Here is a 14,421-nt window from a genome sequence, read left to right as displayed (position 1 = left end):
GGAATATAATAATTGTGCCATAAATGTGTTAAACCTAAGGATATTGCAACTAATGATGGGAGCTCTAGTTCATGAAAGCTTATGCTTTAAATAAAATTTGTTAGCATTTAAGACTGTTTCAGTGCATTCAGGAATTTGAAGGAAAACTCAAGAGATAACTATTCTCACACTCAGCATAAATGTCAAAAATAATAATATAGCATGGAAGACATCATAGCAATAGCAGGATCAGTTCACGTCCTAATTGCACCCGTGGCCTTGTTCATTATTTAATCTTCATAAGGATTATATGGAGGGATGTAGGAGAGGATTTTAGAATTTCAAAGGTGATTTTCTATATATTTTAAAGACAAACAAATGGTTATTTTCACCAAAAGCAAGGACATGTTTCAAAACAAAGCCTAGTGGCTTTTTCTTGTCCTATATCCAGATTGCAATATTTTGCCTGAAGGATCATACGACAGAATAAGTAAACATATAGAGTATTAAGAGAATACTGCAATGCAAAAAAGGATGTTAAATTGCTCATCCAAGGGAGTGACATAAGTAATACTGACATAATTTCTAAGTAGCAAAGCAAAACTAGGTCAAATCACATTGACCTATCTAACGTAAGAAGCCACCACCCCCCGTCCCCCGTTAGAATTCACTATGTAGATTGTGGCTGCAGGCATTAATGTCCTCTGTTATCGATGTGTATAATGTTGTCGCTCTCCTTTAATATCTTATCACCATATTGGTTTAATCAAACCAAACACAACCACAGCCCACTTTTTAGCATTTTTAACTGTAGAAGAAATCCTTAGCTGAATTGCTTTGTTTGGCTTCTTTCATCACAATACAAAACAACATTAAAAACCATTTTAATAAAGGGTTTAACCCATTTTTTAAAACCATAAATCTCAAAGTGAAATTAATGCAGTGAATGGGTTTCATAGGTCTGATACACATTGAAGTTACATCATTTACCACTGTCTCTGACATTGCCACCCCACCTCCCCAATTATTAACGTTGTTTTATAAAAGGAAGGGATAAACTGATTAATTGCTCTAGCAAAAGCAGACTAGTTTGGGCATTGTGAACTGAAATCAGGGCCCAAGAGGGAGGTGGACCAGAATGCACATATCTTGGGATAATCACCCCAGAGCCTACCATTTGTTTAACTGTTCAAGACAAGAAAGCAAAGGTTGAAGTGAAGCTCATGGAGAATCAGCAGCCCATGGCAAGATCAGGCATTCTTGCTTCACCTCTCTTTCACCTACGATAAGTGACTGTGTCAACAATAGGAGGGCAGCATTCTCTAGTAAGTGGAGTTCACATTCCATAGAGAAATTGACTGGCCTTTGAATGACCTAGGACAGCTAGCAAGTGAGCACAGCTGCAGCACCCTGGAAATTTTTTGAATGAGAGATTGTCATCTCAGGACAAAAGCCCTGGGATAGCAGTTTTCACCTACTATTGTGCACAAGGGCTTCTTGAGGTTCAACAAGGTGAGACATAAATGGAAGATGCTGCTCTTTATTTCGCAAGTTTTCAATGACTGTCATGCAAGGATGTACTGTCTTGTAAGCACATTTGCGTAGTAACCAGCCAAATGTTGCCTACAGTCTAGCAGTGCGATTCAGTTCTCCTTCACACACACAATACTATGTATAAAGGTATAATTATTTTCCTGTCCTAGCTCTCTCTCTCTCTCTCTCTCTCTCTCTCTCTCTCTCTGTGTGTGTGTGTGTGTGTTGTCTTCTCATGTTGCATATGTAATTCCTGACCAACTGCCTGGGTTTTTTAATGCTGATCTCAAACTTTGTCATAGTGAGTCTAACGAAGATTGTCATCCTTATGCCTTTCATAGTCAGCTGCTATTGTGTAGAAACTGTATAGCTTGAAGATACTGTCAACTTCAACTTCAACTAGAAGCTTCCCTTTACAGGACGGATGTATAATGGCTCTGATTTAGTGTTTTACTCTCTGTTCTTATTATATCTGTTGGTGGGCTCTTTATGGAGCCAGAAGGTGGACTATAAATATTTTAGGGCAGACCAACAGAAATTTTTAAACAGATAACCTTTGTTTGAGGTCACTTCCAACTCTACAATTCTGTGATTTAGTTGCAAGTATTACATAGCAAACTACTTAATGCCGAGTCAAATGGGGGCTCCATCTGTCTTAATATTACCTACTCTCACAGTGACCCTCCAATGGAACCTTCTCAGACTTGAGAACCAAGGCATGCTGTCTGCCTAAGGAAAGAGGGACTACCACCTTCGAAGCCAGTCTGTTACATTGTAAAATAACACATAACCATTATGAAATCTTCCTAATATTTAATTGAAATCCCCATTCTTATACTATAAACCTGTTGTTTGGGTTCTACACTCTGGTGCAACTGGAAACAAATTTGCTCTATCAACTACGTCAAAACCCTGCAAATTTTAAATATTGCCTTTTAATAGTCTCAAATCCGGACTTTTATCATAGGACCTGATCTCCACCATCTTTGTTATCTTCCTCTGAACCCCACTGAAACTCAGTGTAACTCACTAACAAATAAGGATTCAGCTGTCAACAGGAAAGCAACCACTCAGGTTTGTTCCCCAGTTATGATGAAATCAAGTTTGAAAAGAGCCACAGCAGGAAACAAAAATGCCTCCCTTTTTTGTGCAGGCAGGCCAGAAGAAAAGATGGATTGCAGAATAACAAAAGCCCACAGACTGCCCAATAAAAGTAATACATGAGAACAGCAAAAATAAATTGTCCACGGATGGATAGTCCATATTGCACTGTGCCTAGAAGTCATCTCCTCACACTTTCAATGTAATATTGTAAGATGTTCAAAGGCAGAAGTCAAGTATAGTTTAAAAAGAGAGCTTAAAGCTTGTTTTTCAGCAGCACTACAAACCTCTCTCCACAACTGAACTGCCAGGTGAGCAAATCAAGCACTAAGTAAAGCCCCTCAAAACTCATCGCTCCCACTGTGGTCTCAATCTAAAGCCACCCACAGCACAGCTGTAAACTTTTCCCCTTTTTAAAGGGAAATCCTATTCGGAATAAGAGAATTTCCCTTAAAAAAAATGGGAAAGGTTGACAGCTATGACCCACAGCAACTTTCTAAAACAGCAAGAGACTGGATCATGGATTTTCCAATGTTGCTTCTACCGGGACCCTTGCTCTCCATCACAAAGCACTGGGCTCTATACAGTACTGACTAATACTGATGCTTTAAAAAGTTGACGATGTTGATGCTTTAAAATGAGTATGCCAACAGTGTTTAAACATATAAGCTATGTTCTTTGGGCACTGATTTGTATTTTTTATTTCCAGGCACCTTCCAATAAAATAATAGGACACATTAAAATTCTACTTAAATAGCAAACAATCGAATGACTGAAACAACACAAGCAGTAAAATAAGCAAGCTCAAAAACTGCAAAGGAATTCATGGACAGAAGAAGACTGCAGGGCTTTCACCTTTAAAATATTTACCTTACAGCGCATCATACCATAGTGATCTCCAGAAAGGGTAGACTTGTTAGTCTCCTGCAGCAAAAACAACCAAGAGTCTTGTGGCACCTTAAAAACTAAAGTTGAGATCCAACATAACAGGGCTTTTCTGTCTTTTCCTCCCCCAGGCTGCATATGCTCAACATCTGTTCCAGAGGGTTGGACTGGAGGTGAGAAACTGGAAGTCCCATCATGCTAGCGGAAATCCTTTTGTGCAAGCAGGCAGGCATAATTGGACCTCACTCTAACAAATTCATTATTGCTTGGCCACTGTGATTCACAAAGTCACAACTGGACACTATGTGGGGTCTGCTCCAGCAGTTGCAGCCGGTGCAGAATACTGTGGCTAGACAGCTAAGTGGCACACCTGGATGTGTTGAGGGAACTGCACTGGATGCCAGCTGCCTACAGGGCCATGCAAAAGGTCTTCTAAGTAACACATAAAGCCCAGAACAACTTGGGACTAGGTTACCTAAAGGATCAAGCTGCCTACACCTGCATAGACCTGTAAGATCACACAGATGATCATCGGGGGAAATTTTGCTTGTGGCACCAAACCCTATAGAATACCACAGGGCAGTGACTCAAAAACAGGGAGTTTCTCCCATTGCCCCTGCGCTCTGGAATTCCCTCCCCTCCATCATTCATAAACCATCATTCACCAGTTGTTTCAGGTGTCTTGGAAAGACCTAACTCGTCCCCCTGGTGTACAATGAATTTCTAGTTCTGTAATGCTGCTTTAATGTTGTTGTTTTTTAGTATAGCTTAGAGAGTAAGTAGTCTGGAAATGATTTAAGATGAGATCAAGAAGGTTTTATAGACTCAAGCCCACTTCATCTGATCAAATGGGGGCCTGTGTTCATGGACACTTATGCTATGGTGGGGAACCTCGGCCCCAGGGGATAGTCCTCCAGCTTTCTCTATCTGGCCCCAGGGACAGTGTCTAAGCCACACTCCTCACCAACTTCCTCAAGTACTTTTGTCCTGCCGGAATGTGTCCGAACTGCGATGATGCCTCTGGCCTGCCAGGATGGATGATGGAAAAGATGTGTCTGAGAGAAACCACTTTGATGTGGCCTAATGGACAAAGGGAGAGGCACATATGTTGCTTGGTCTTTTTTGCCAATGGCCCCACTGGCACCTGGAAGGCTGCCCATGAGGCATTATGGTCCTCAAAGTGGAAAAGGTCTCTGACCCTTGCTCATACGATAACAATTTTTTAGTCTTTAAGTTGCCAGAAACCTCTTAGTGTGCATACTGCAATGAATATGAATCCCATAGATAAACCATGTACAGTACATCATTTTCTACAATCCCTCTGGGACAGATACTTTTGATTTATTTTATTGAGGATTTTAAATTGATGTTGCTATTTGAATTTTCTTATAACGATGGCTAGTGTTCAAAGGACAGCGATTGACCAACTGAAGCAATTATCATAGATTATTCTCTACTCAAAAACCAAGTTTGGATGTAATATCAAGCCATAGTTAACCATGTGCATGAACTTGAGACTTTGAGCTCAAGTCTTTACTTCCTTCCCACCAGTGCACAGCGAAGGAGGAAACTTTCTGGCTTAAACTAACCACATTTTGATGTTGTGTTTGAATAGGGAACTTTAGTTACTTTAAACTATGGTTTATTTGAAAGAGCCAGGATCAGAAACCATGGTTTGCTTGTGGCTCGCTTCAATAAACCATTGTTTAAACTCTGTCCTTCTCAAATGTAACAACAAACTAGTTAATTTGAACTGTAGGTGCTTTCGTCTTCTTTCCTGTATGCACCCGAGGCTTGGTCAGGCTCATTCAGGTTGTACTAAAAGATGGTTTAGTGTTAAATCCAAACTGGGCCATAGGGTTAAATGGGAATTAATAGTGCCTTGAGTAAGTATATGTATGAGGCAGCACTTCGAATGGTAAATAGTTTTTAACCAACACATTAATTTGTATTTTGATTACAATATCTGAAATGATGATTTAACCCAAATCCAAAAATCCCCTCCTTGTATGTACAGCGTCTTACTGTCACAAAAGCTTTCTGCTGACAGAACAACTGAAAGTCTATTGGGGATCATCTGGAGCCATACAACTAAATAATTTAAAAGCATATAAAATGTGTATATTTAGTCAGGACGCAAGAAGATATATGCACCAACCCATTTTGCACCAATCCATTTTGCAATATAATTATGGAATTAAAACTATACAAACCAACCATATTATTGAGCATTTCTATGTAAGACTAATACAGAAAGTGGCGTTCCCTTTCATTCCTTCCCATGGCTTTGCCTTAAAAGGATTTGGAGGAAGCAATTCAATTTCAAGTCTGACCTCTACAGGCAGGTAACAGCAATAGGTACTTTATTTTCACAAGTTTAAGAAAGCATGTACAGTACAGAAATGCTTGTGGATTTGCAGAAAGCTGTTCTTCCAAGCTAACCCTCCCTGCCTATGCCATTATCATGACCTTTTGGTTTGATTTCAGTGCAATACTTAAAGCCTCCACAAATGTTAGCCCATTTAATTTTATGAAAGGGTCAATTTTAAAAAAAAATTTAAATCAAGTCCCATATTTCTTTCTGCTTTCCTTTTACACCAAAGCAACCCTTTGTAGTTACAGAAACATATTTTGCTTTTAAATTGGTAACATAAATGTGCATTTTCCTCCCAGAACGCATGTTTTTAAATAGCCTGATTGTTACCACCTTTTTGTAATCATAACCAACTATTCTAACAAACTATCCTTTGTTGAGTGATTGAGTCTCCCCTGTTCCCACAAACCTACAGCACATGTTGCCATAGTTACTCTGCATGTCTATTTACCACACAAGTGATCAAAGAAAGCAGACAACACACACATACACAAAAACCTTTCCCAGACTTCCTACTGGGTAATGTCCAGCCACTAATTAACTGATACACAGCCTATGGACTCCATCTACTTTTTCTTCCCTTATTATCCATCAAATACAACAGCAACATTCTCAGACACGAAGTACATTTTTCTTTCAGTCAGAGAAGCAGTACAAAAGGATGGGGAAACTCTCACTAAAAGCTGAGGTCAACGCTTTAAAGGAGATTTTCTTCTTCTTCTAGCAATAATTAAGCTACGGAATAGAAACAGTTCAGTAGGGAAACTGGAGGATATTAAAAGAATATACACAAAAGGGGGCAGACAATTGTAGGGGGGTGTGTAGTTAGGTTGCGTTCTTAGGCACACCTGTCTGTAAGTCCCAGTACACTTCATACGACTTCTGCTAGCCACCCATAGAACTAAGTTAAGCTAAGTGCTAAGTTTTAGATGAATTTCTTCCTAATCCCCCACCTCCCCTCTCTGTTCAGTTCTCAGAATATTCTAGCCCTAAATACATCCACTTGTTAACAACCAAATTTTCTTCTGTCTACTTGGAATCAGAGTGCTGGCTGGCTTCTTCCCACTTTCTGTCAAAGTCCATCGCAAAATACTGCTGAAATGCATCTCCAGTGCTGAAGGAGTTTGTAGAAGGTGGTGGGGATTTGTGAAAGCAAGCAACTCCCAACTTGCAATGAAATACTGTACCTAGTGTATAAGGTAAAGAGTAAGGGAGTCTTTAGAAGATCCCACACTGCCCTCTCCAGTTTTCAAGTAAACCGCTCCTGCTAGCATCCTTACTAAGCCTTGCGAATTCTTAACCCAAAGTTTGTGCTTTTAAATCTGTAACCTGCTTTTCCTCAAAAATGACACGGAAGATAAATATTAAAACAGAATATAATCCTGAAAGAGGCACAGAGTTAACTGAGCATGCTATACGTGCTGCTTCAACTGCAGAAAACATCCTCCTGCCATTTCCTTGCATGACAAAAAGCAGGTTAGATTAGATGACCGCGTGGAAGCCTGACACATCTTCAAAGGAGCAAAAGTAGTTTTTCAAATGCCACATAGGTAGTTGAGTTTTCCATCACTGCCCACAGAGATATCATTCCTCCTATGTTTACAATTATTCCTGTAATAAATGTTGGTTCTTGCAACCTTTCATAGCATAGCATACTCATAACACATCAATCAATATTTTTAATATATTATTGACTTGTGGCTTGCTTTTCCAATAATGTCCCAGGCAGTTGTTTAATCAAGGCTATATAGTTAGTTCTCTATAGAACCTCCTGGCTTGCTTCTGCTTTAGTGAAGGCTGAATCTTATCAGTATGGCTGGCAGCAGATTAAATTTCTGTAGCTAATTCTTGCTCTTCCAGACAGCACCCAGACACAGATCTATGCCTTTCTGTCATTCTTGAGAATTTACATTTTGCATTGGTCAAGATCATTTATCAGGGCAATATAGGGCCTCCATTTCATAGTAAGACACATCACTGTGCCTGAAAGTTAATAAATCCAAACTGTAGCATCATTGTTATGAGAAACTGGCTGGAAGATAACAGATAGCCTGTTTTTGTCCAAGTGTCATTTTATTTATTATACTTTTAATTTAAATTCAGAATTAGTTTTCAGTTTGCTCACATCTCTGGCTTTTGGTCACATTCATCTCATTGTATTTAACTCTCAGTTTTTGAATCCCTGTTAGTTCTTCAGCTCTGCAAACCTCCAATAAACATTAGAAAAAATGTCAGTCTCTGTCTGGATGTGCATGAACTGTTCCATCTGCTGAAGAATGCTAGCTGATTGATCTGTTGGTTTGATGGAATTTTGTTCAGTACACGAAGATAAACAGATATCTCACTAAAGGCTACTAAAAGAAGAAATAAGGCACACAAACGTGGCCATCACAGTTCACTTCTAAGGCTGGTACACACCAAAGTTCAGTTAACCATACTTGGATACCACCACAGTCTTACTTCTGAGTAAACATGCTTAGGACTGCGTTGCACACATTTACGCAGAAGTAATTCATGTTCTGAATGAGATCCCTAGAAACTGTACTCAGGACTCCCAACACAGGATTGCAACAAGTCCCATAGAACATTGGAGTGTGTGTGTTTACTTCCAAGTACAGAGCAAGTAAAAACATAAGTCTCAGGAGCCCTCTCTTGACAGCCTTAATAAGGAACTACCCGTATTTTTCGCTCTATAACACGCACCTGACCATAACATGCACGTAGTTTTTAGAGGGGGAAAACAAGAAAAAATATTCTAAACGAAACAGTGGATGTATGATTTTTGTGGTTCATGCTGTGGCCACAGACATGTGATCTGACAGTGAGTTTGGAGTAGCCCAATGCAAAAATCCTGAGGATCCATGTGGATCCATGCTTTGTAACCACATTTTTGCACCACTGCGGCCCCAGGCAACACTGTGTGCATGATTTTTTTGGTGCAAGATGTAGCCATGGACATGCTATGTGATCTGATGGTGAATTTGGGGTGACCCAGTGCAAAAATCCTGAGGATCCATTTGGATCCGTGCTTTGTAACCACATTTTAAGTGGGGAGGGAAGGAAAAGCACTCAAGGGAAAAGGAGCATGTGTGGGGTGGGTGGAGAAGGATGCTGCTAATAATGAAGAGGGGTTTAAGGGGAGAAGGCTCCTCTCCTCTCCCACTTTGCTCCTTTAAAGCAAGCAGGCTCTGCTTTTCTGCCTCCTCCCCGCTCATCCCCGGCTTAGCGAGCTGAAAAACTTTGCTGCTATTTAGCGAGCTAAGTGGGGAGGAGAGAGGGACAGAGAGCCTGCTTGCTTTAAAGGAACCAACCGGACAGGAGCCGCTTACACTCGTGTAAGCAGCTCCTCTCCTCTCCCGCTTTGCTCCTTTAAAGAAGCAGGCTCTCTGTCCCTCTCTCCTCCCCACTCAGCGGCTCTTCTCCCGCTTTTGCTGTTTCAAAACGAGCCACGGAGGAGGGAAGGAAGGGGAACCATGGATTCTCTGCTCACGACTGCAGCAGATCCCACCCCCCACCCGTAGGCATTCGCTCCATAACACGCACAGACAGTTCCCCTTACTTTCTAGGAGGAAAAATGTGAGTGTTATGGTGCAAAAAATACGGTAATTTAAGTGGAGTATCCGCACTGCTGATTCAGAATAGGGTCTGTTTCCTATACTGCAATCTTAAGATACAGGAGCACGCCGTGGTGCTGCAAAAATATATAATCAGAATCCCTAATACATGCAACTGACTCCTGCTCAGACATGTGCACTGCAAATACACATCAAGATTCTCACGGCGCATGCCAGAAGTGTGAATTACACAATCAGATGAAACACTTCATATCCCTTTGCCATTCTGAGACCACTCTTGGGTCTTGTAATGCGAGATACGGCTCTAAGTGACAGGCATAGAAGGGACAGGTGCATCCGTGACTAGGATGTTAATGAAGGAGCACATAAGGAGGGTCCTAAGTGTCTCTTTCTGCACCATTGACAAATACGAGCAATGTCAAGTGTACACAGGAAAGATACAATAGCTGTTCAGAATAGCTAAATTATCACCAGGCCAAAACAAACAAAAAACCAACCCTGAGCAGGGGAGTTAAGTGTATGTTGAGGTGGACAAGTCTAATGAGGCAAAAAAGTCTCGCTTGTTTCCTTTTGTGCTCATCAATACCACTTACGTGCATTTCCTTACCACCATCAACCATTTCTTTTTAAACATCTTCCCTTCCTTATTACATTTTTTTTTTTGCCTCCCTCTTCCTCAAACATTTGTCATTTGCTTTTTAAAAGTCACCTGGAACTTCATTTTAACCAGAAGTACCTTACTCAACATTTATGTAGAATGGAGTCCTGACTACTTTTGAAAGAGTACACATGAAATCTTTTTAAAAGTATCTTTAAGCTTCTTTCTTGAAAACTTCTCTTAGCCAAGCTCCCTCTGGTGGTTATAATGAATCCCAGGATGCTCCAGGCACTGCGCGGAAAATGATCTGATTGAGCACAAGTAAATAAATTGCTTTCCTACAAGGCGAGCCAGCTCCACCAGTAGGCATCTCAGGGAAGCAATATTCCCTGAATTTCCCTCTCATTCTTGTTTGTGAAATTACTCTGATCACCATTAAAATACTCCTCCAATCTTGTTTTCTGAAAATGGAAAGAATATGAGGAGTTTTACTGTCCATACAGGTGCAAACTGTCTCTATTCTTTACTCTTCGTGATTACAGAGTTAAGCAGATTCACAGTGCAATCCTAACAGTGTCGAAGCAACTCCTGCTGAATGTAATGGGACTTACTCCCAGGTAAGTAGGATTGCAGCCTCTGTCTTTCTCTCCGCCCACCCTCCACCTGCAACCCGCAACCAAAAAATACCTTCCAGGTATTGGCATCGTCCCAGTCAGTTGTTAATTAAATATGTAATTATCAAAAAGGAATCTTTAAAGAACAGGGTTCCCCCCCCCCATGAAAACTAAGAAACAACAAAAATCTGCCATGGCGCATATATATATATATATATATATATATAAAATCAACCATTGATCTGTCAGTACTGAAAACTTCACAAATTACAACAACAGACTCTTTCGTTAGCCCTTACATGTGCTAAACTGGTATGTGAATAGATAGCATTTCCCTTCGTTTAATAAATAAAACAATTACAAGAGCTTAACGAGCAAAAGGTGTTGAGATATTAAAATAATGACGTTTGGGTAGAAATGCTATATACGCTCAGCATTTGATGGCATGCTTGCAGGAGCCCAGCAACTTATGCTACTGTGGATTGTCACGAACAAAAGGTAGGAGCGCAATAGATGCGATGCCACCCATTTAAAGCTGAGCAAACGGGAGCTGACAAGGCAAATCCCGGGGAAGGGATCCTTTGCCATCACCCCCCCCCTTTTCCAAAACCGATCGCCCTTGCCAATGACGTCACCAACTACCAGCTTTTTTGTGGGGGGGGGGGGATGTTGAATCCAGAAGGCAAAACTTGCAAAATCAGCTTCCAACTCAAAATGACCCACAGCTCTACAGAATCAAGTAATTAAATGCGAAGGATCAGCACCACCCAGTTCCCCTAACCCACCTCTCTGGGTTTCCCCCTTCGCTTCCTGCCTCCAGAGCAGCTTTTGCCGCGTGTGTCTTACCTGCCTCATGTTTAGAATCCCATTATCCATCCAGCCAGAAACAGGAGAGTTTCAGGAGGAAACGAAATCCCATGCGCAGTTCCCAACAAGCCGGCAACTTTCCGCCTCCCTGCTCCTTCCGTATGTCCCCCGCTCGAGAGAGAGCGCGCTCGTCAAGACAATGTCAAGTTTTTCCACCTTGTTGTGCCCTCTCCCTGCTAGCCTATTGCAAGTCAGGAGAAGCGAGCCAACTGTCCGCCGAGCTCCTATTTCAAATCACAGCTCAGATATGTCGTAGTTGGCTGAATTAGGCCATGAAATAGCCTCACCAATCAGGAGAAGGGGGAGGGAGGAATCACACATAAAGGGCTGCCTACACGAGGATTAGGAAAGCTTTCAAGGATTTAAGAGGCTGAAAAGCAGCTGGAAACAGTGTCTCAGGCTACAAAGGGGGAAGTCAATTTGTGGTATGAGAGATTATTTTCATTCTTATCTAACTTCTCCGTGTCCACTCTTAACCTGAAAGGCTCCTGGGATACGCCAATGAAATATTTGATTAAAAATAAAATGTTAAGCTGAAACTCAAGTGACAATCTCTCTCCTACACAACTGTGGCTATGAAAGGCGGAATTGCTTAACAAGCTCGAACAATGTTAATAAGAATGTGCATTGCATTTGCATAGCTACACCCTTCCCCGATAGCGATGCAGAGTGCTACACAAAAGAACGGGCACGTTTTACGACTGTAAAGTTTTCACCAGCAGATTATATACTTTCTCATATCCAGGATTCATACTAAATGGCAATAGCCTTGAGTAGCATTTTTAAAAGGTGTTTTAAAAAGAAAGGAACGAAAGTAATGCCCATAATTTATCCCCACATCTGTAGCAATAGATTCACAGATTAAACAATCTAGAGAAAATTACTAGGGGATTTTATGCCCTTCTTGAAATGGGGTCTGTCTGCTCATTTTGTTTAGTCTCTCTGACCCCTGCTTTGAAGCTGAGTCTAGTATATGGCCTTTGGGTTGTTTACACTGTTCTTTTTTTAAAAAAGAAGAAGAGTGCACATAAATGTACACATTTAAACAAAAGTACTAAAACCCTCATCTCCCTTTTTACACTTCTCAGCTTTTAAGATCAGCTAAGAAATAGGCTGTTACGGTTCCACTCTAAATGGAAATCTGTCTTTTGATCTCTAGGTACAATCAAGCAAAACTGAAGTCTGAATAAAGGCTCATAATCATGGATTTGCTACAGCAATGACTGTACTTATCTAGCTGAGTAGTAAATCACTACCCAGAAAATGCCTCACAAGTCAGAAATCTCTTGCAGCTGAACAAAAATGTGTTAGAAGTATACTATCAACACTGAAATACCAGAGCCCAATAAATCTATTCCCTTTCTCTCTCTCCTCTTCAAGGTGCCTAAGCATGCAAAAATATGGAGAAATCCAGACAATTTATTAGTATTCCTATATATTATCCAGATTTCTGGGTGGGTGAGAATATATTATGAAACTTTCCTGTTTACTAAGGTTTTGACAGATGACACACAAGCTTACCACTCACAGCACAATATTTGACTCTGATAACATGGACATAACATGGATTTCCAGAGATGTAGGTTAGGTTTGATATCCTGCAATAAAAGCCACTGTAAGAGCGTAAGAACATAAAAAGAAGCCTGCTGGATCAGGCCAAAAGTTCACCTAATCCAGCATTCTGTTCCTACAGTTGCAAACAAGATGCCTACAGGAATCCCAGAAACTGAACTTGAGCACAACTCTCCCACTTGTGTTCCCTCATCGACTGGTACCCAGAGGCGTAAAGGCAAAGGGACCCCTGACCGTTAGGTCCAGTCATGGACGACTCTGGTGTTGCGGCGTTCATCTCGCTTTATTGGCCAAGGGAGCCGGCATACAGCTTCCGGGTCATGTGGCCAGCATGACTAAGCTGCTTCTGGTGAACCAGAGCAGCGCACGGAAACGCCATTTACCTTCCCACCAGAACGGTACCTATTTATCTACTTGCACTGTGTGCTTTCAAACTGCTAGGTTGGCAGGAGCTGGAACAGAGCAACGGGAGCTCACCCTGTCGCAGGGATTCGAACTGCCGACCTTCTGGTCGGCAAGCCCTAGGCTCTGTGGTTTAACCCACAGCGCCACCTGCGTGCCACCCAGAGGCATACTGAGACCTAAATAGCCTCAGACCTGTTTATCTGAAGGAGTGTCTCCACCATCGTTCAGACTGGACACTGAGGTCTAGTTCCAAGGGCCTACTGGCAGTTCCCTCACTGCAAGAATTGTAAATGCCCAAGTTCAAGAAATAGCAATCATATCATGCTTATTTACAAGATGAACGGGGCAAATCAAGAGTCCCTGGCCTTGTCAGGAGTTACTGACTCTTTCAGCACGTTTCCACCAGAGATTCCTGCCCTAGCTTTAAGAGTCTGAAGTGAGCACGGGGGGGGGGGGGGGCTTTCTGAGGACTAATCATTTGAACAGGCTCTTAGTGAAAAGGGGGGGGGGTAGGGAGGGGCAGCTGCCCCTCCAATCAATAAAATTCAATAGATACATAGCAAGCTGAGGTTCTGCTCCCCCTAACAAAAGGCCTGCCTCCCCTAACAAAAATCCTGGCTACACCCATGTGTGTTTACCAGTCTTATTACTCTTCCTGCCACAAACTTACAGTACAATGCTGCCTTTCAAGGAACAGGGAGACTAGGAGTTGATGGAGTCTTTACATTAAACAGATACTCTTATTTCCAGGACACATAATCTGTAGCACCTTCCAATCTGAGAATGACTTGAAGAAAGCTGTATCTCTTGCCTTCTACCTCTTTTTTTCTTCTCTTAGGAAAAATGGACTTCCCTTCCTTTCATGCAGTCAGAACAGAAATAAAATTCTCTAGAGAAAACTAGAGCCTTTGAGATGAC

At 41.5% G+C, this 14,421-nt stretch overlaps 1 protein-coding gene across 4 annotated transcripts in view; it reads right to left on the bottom strand.

Moving 5' to 3' along the window:
* MID1 (midline 1) overlaps positions 1-14,421 on the bottom strand; it is a 277,016-nt gene that overhangs the window by 98,835 nt on the left and 163,760 nt on the right. For 2 of the 4 annotated variants that reach the window (XM_081001338.1, XM_081001342.1), the window contains exon 1: positions 11,506-11,764. The exons of the other annotated variants lie outside the window; for them this stretch is intronic. The gene's annotated coding sequence lies outside the window, so the exon portion shown is untranslated. Of the gene's footprint in view, positions 1-11,505; positions 11,765-14,421 lie in introns of those variants that run through there. 4 annotated transcript variants of the gene reach the window in all.

Source organism: Podarcis pityusensis (assembly GCF_964106645.2).
Source record: "Podarcis pityusensis genome assembly, chromosome: 4".
NCBI classification, from domain to species: Eukaryota; Metazoa; Chordata; class Lepidosauria; order Squamata; family Lacertidae; genus Podarcis; species Podarcis pityusensis.
The sequence above is the reverse complement of the archived record's forward strand: the minus strand, read 5'-3'. Positions and strand labels throughout refer to the sequence as shown.